The sequence below is a fragment of the Clupea harengus genome, chromosome 18 (assembly GCF_900700415.2).
Source record: "Clupea harengus chromosome 18, Ch_v2.0.2, whole genome shotgun sequence".
NCBI lineage: Eukaryota > Metazoa > Chordata > Actinopteri > Clupeiformes > Clupeidae > Clupea > Clupea harengus.
The window spans coordinates 22,621,777-22,626,776 of NC_045169.1; the positions used below are offsets into that span (position 1 = coordinate 22,621,777).

General features: G+C 47.1%; 1 protein-coding gene across 1 annotated transcript in view; it reads right to left on the reverse strand.

Annotated features, from left to right (window-relative positions):
- LOC105904736 (ADAMTS-like protein 1) overlaps positions 1–5,000 on the reverse strand; it is an 84,420-nt gene that overhangs the window by 47,353 nt on the left and 32,067 nt on the right. The gene's annotated exons all lie outside the window — the stretch shown is intronic.

Consider the following 5,000-nt stretch of genomic DNA (forward strand, 5'->3'; position numbering starts at 1 on the left):
CACACACACACACAATGTCAGTGCCAGGATGAGACATAGCCAGTGTCAGCAACTCTGCGCCAGATCTCTAGCTCGAAGAACAACTGTGATCATATCAGGCACACACACACATACACACACACACACACACACACACACACACACACACACACACACACACTGGACCCTGGACGAGGCAGCGCTGTAACTGAGAGGAAAGAGAGGCGGACGATGGGAAGGTGCTCACCGCTTCAGAGATCTAACAGTCAGCCATGGCCCTGTCAGGCTTAACTCTCTGAAGGGCTGTATTTAAAGGGCGGCCATGGCTTATCTCTTTGAAGGGCTGTTTCAGCAGTTGATACAATAAACTATACCAATAACAATAAGCAGCCAGACCTGGAGGTGAGAGAGAGACCAGGTCAACCACCAGATCTTCTGAGACTTTCAGTCTCGCTGAAGACAAGAGTGAACCCGTCTCTTATTATCCGTCCTTTGAGTGGTTCTACATAATCACATATTCTTTAGAATTTATAAGTTTGTCCATGTATACTATCAGACAGTACCTTAAAAAACACCTTGAGTTACCCATATCATACTCCCTCAGTTCAAATCACCTGTAACTATGTTATCGCTTATAAGCTGCTTATTACCTAGTTATAAAACCTTCGTAAGCATGAATGTCTTAAATTGCCCATAGGAATACAGCTCTCATGTAAACACCAAACAGCAGCTAAAGCTTAGAGACTGCTCATTAAAAACACATGCAAAACACACACACACACACACACACACACACACACACACACACACACCACACACACACACACACATATACAGTGGGCTTCATTTCTTCCGGAGAGAAAGATTTGCCTCATAAATCCGGCGTTTTCCTCTCGATGGCGTGGCTTTGGTGTGGCCTTGCCTGAGTGGACCTTTTAAGCCTGTCACATTCCTCGGCGGTGACAAAGTGTTTCATTCTACGTTTAAGATACAGCTCCCTATGCAGCCCGGGCCCAGCCAAGCCCTGAGCTAAAAGAAGAAAAGGAGGAGGAAGAAAGAGAAAAAAAAAAAAAAAAAAAACCCCGAAATGCCTCGATCCCTTCATCTCCTAATAAAGACATCTATTGAAAACATACGCCAGAGAAAGGAACTTGCAGTAAAGGGCCCCATGCTCTTGCAGTGAGCGAGTGTATGGACTGTCCCCAGATGGGCCGAGCGACAGCGTGTACGAGTTCGTCGGAGGGCTTTTGGACGGCAATCATTCGCCGTGGCTGATTAAAGACACCCGATCCTTCCTCGTGGGAATTCAAGCAGTGTGGAACGTGGCCTGCTGCACAGGCGGATGCTAACGGCTAAGCTAGCTAGAATCCAGATCCAGTTCACTGGAAACAATTGGGCAACTTGGGGGGAAACCAGAGGTGTGTTATTAAGTCAGGGCTCCTGAATGGCAGCTGGCTTTAGCAGAGATTTTTGGCTCAGATTTGGCTCAGATCAGGTCTGGGATCAGTGCTGAATTCATACTGAAGTTATCCCCTCACTCTCTGTTTTGTTCTGTTCATACCCTGTAACAGTGGAATGGGGCGTCTCAAACTAATACAGGGGAAATATCCTCCACACATGTTCACATATTCCCACACAATGGACCAACTGTCTGAGACTTTTAATGAGTTTTTCCATCTCACCCCAAAAGCTGTGATATGAACTGGCCCCAAACCTGGCGTGACATTACAAAATTAAGTATTTATGACCTCTCAGATTTCTGTCTCCAGTATTCCTGTTTATTGTGTGATCTGGAACGCTGATTATTTTATTTTCTGGGGTGGGGGTGAGGGTGGGGAGGGGGGGGGGGGGCGGTGTTTTCCTCATGTTTTCCACACAACCTGGGTCATTTCATTCATCGGAAGTGTGAGCGATGAACTTACTCCAGAAAAGAAAAAGACAGAAGGGGATGGGGTGGGATGCTGAATGTCGGGGGGGGGGGGGAGGGCGGTGGTTGACCTTAGGCAGGGTAATCAGAATCAGAGCGTGGTTACCTGCCAACCGACATGTGGGGGGGGGGGGGGGGGTGTAAGCGAGTCGACTTGTTGAATAGTGTAAATCCACTGGGGAGATCTCCCCTTCTGGGCAAAACTCATAATTACCCATGATGCTGTTTGTTAATGCGTAGCCGCTGGGATTGACCCGAACACTAGCATGGAATAAACAAGAGAGAGATAAAGAGAGAGAGACTGTACACATACAGAGAGAGAGAGAGAGAGATGGAGAGAGAGAGACTGTACACATACAGAGAGAGAGAGAGAGATGGAGAGAGAGAGAGATGGAGAGAGAAAGAGACACAGACAGAGAGAGAGATAGAGATGGAGAGAGAAAGAGACACAGACAGAAAGAGAGAGGGAGATGGAGAGAAAGAGACACAGGCAGAGAGAGAGAGAGATGGAGAGAGAGAAAGAGAGAGAGGGCAAGAGAGAGACTGTACACAGACAGAGAGAGAGAGAGATGAGAGAGAGAGAGAGAGAGATGGAGAGAGCAAGAGAGACTGTACACAGACAGAGAGAGATGGAGAAAGAGAGAGATGGAGAGAGAGAGAGAGATGGAGAGAGAGAGAGAGAGAGAGAGAGAGGGCAAGAGAAAGACTGTACACAGACAGAGAGAGAGAGAGAGATGGAGAAAGAGAGAGACTGTACACATACAGAGAATCTCATCACTGAGGCTCAGGACAATGACTCAGTAGCCAGGAAAATTAGACCCAACCAAATTACAAACACTGAAAAAGAAAATTATATTACCTATTGGAAAGAAGCAACCAAAACACAATCTAAATTACAATGTTATTTGACCCTAAAACGTGAATACTCAACAGCTACATACCTGAATACAGTAAAAGACACAAAACTCAGGAAAACCTTGACAATGTACAGACTCAGTGAGCACCACCTCGCCATTGAAAGAGGCAGACACAGGCAGACCTGGCTGCCCAGAGAGGAGAGGCTATGCTCACAATGCAGTCTGGGGGCCGTGGAGACAGAGGTACACTTCCTCAAGGAATGCCACAAATATGAAACCATTAGAAAAGGTTCATTTGATAGGTTCAATCTGGTCATCCCAGGCTTTCAAACTCTCACAGGCGAGGCAAAATTGCCATACATACTTGGGGAAGACAGGGATTTAGCCAATCTAGCTGCCGGATATGTGGCAGCCTGCCATAACCTGAGGGACAGCCATTAAGGCCACAGAATGCCAAACTAACTGTATGTTTATTGTTTATTGTTTATTATTTATTTATTTTTAATCAACTTCATTATATTTGTCCTTCTGTATGTGTAGGTAATATGTATGTATTGAATCAGCTTTGGCAATAGTGTTGAAAACATTCATGCTAATAAAGCTTCTTTGAATTGAATTGAATTGACTGTACACAGACGGAGAGAGAGAGAGAGAGAGAGAGAGAGAGAGAGAGATGAGAGAGAGAGAGAGAGAGATGGAGAGAGAGAGAGAGAGAGAGATGGAGAGAGAGAGAGAGAGATGGAGAGAGAGAGAGAGAGAGATGGAGAGAGAGAGAGAGAGAGAGATGGAGAGAAAGAAAGACAATAGAAAATCGAAGGGAGAAAAGAACACTTACTGCAGCAGAAGGATACAACACGAGTGGATTAAGAGATTTAATAACGAAGAGACGGATTTATAGACAATCGTGTAAACTGCAGAGTCAGGAAGCGAGCGAGATCACAGTGCAAACAGAAGATCTTTAAAAGAAAGCGTGAGGTGAGGGAACAGCGGATGTCTATGTGGGCTCTGGGTCCACCCTGATGTCTATGGTGTCTATGGCTATGGGTCCACCCTGATCCTATCAATGATCCAGTCCATCTCTCTCCTCTGTCCTGACACGACTAAGGCAGGGCAAACACAGACGAACGCTTCAGTTCTGCACTTTTAGTTTACTGAGTGAATTCAGGTGTAGGGCTGTCTGAATACGACAAACACACACACACGCACACACGCACACAGACAAACACACACACACACATATGCATATGCGTGTGCACACTCAGACACAGACACACAGACACACAGACACACACACTTGCGTGTGCCGACTCAGACACAGACACAGACACACACACGCGCACGCACGCACGCACTCAGACACAGACACACATAATAACACGCACTTTTGGATCAGCCTTTCCTGTTGGGATTTTATGAACAAAGGCAGACCCGTAGTCTTCCTCAGCTCTGCTCTGCTCTGCTAGCGCCTCAGATGTGCATCTTCACCGCGCTGACTCTGACTCAGGACCGGAGCCAGCCACACGTCAGCAGTTTAAGGCCCACTGCTGGGGGAAACACAACGCTCGCACCGCAGCTGATGCTCTGATATCCTGTTCTCTTTTCACTCCAGACATAGCAGTGGTCCAGTGTGGTCAGAGAGCTAACCATCAACCCCTCTCCCAGATGGCCTGGTGTTGTCCTCTTTTCCTCAGAGAGCTAACCATCAACCCCTCTCCCAGATGGCCTGGTGTTGTCCGCTTTTTCCTCAGAGACAACAGCACTCGAAAGATGTCAGAGAGCTAGCTGTCAGAGAATGCTAACTATCAACCCCTCTCTCAGATATCTTGCTGTCTTTTTCCCCTTCTGAAGAAAGCACATGCGCTTGCTATCCTATCCTGTAACAACTCCAGTGATGTCAGTGAGCTAACCATCAGTGAAAGCTAACCGTCAACCCTCTCCCAGGCAGCCTAATATCCTCCCCCCCACCCCCCCTCGAAAAAGCACCCCTCCAATGATGTCAGTGAGCTAACCGCTAACCGTCAGTAAAAGCTAACCATCAACCCTCTCCCAGGCAGCCTGATATCCTATTCGTTTTTCTATAAAAAAAAAGCAACCTCTTGACACGGCATGAATGCATGAATATAACTGCTGAGATCTGAGCAACACCTTCCCAAGTTGACAGGTTTGTGCTGGGCTGGGCCGGGCCCCAGGAACATGAGCGCGCTCCAAAACTCAAAGGGAACCGCTACAGCGTAGCA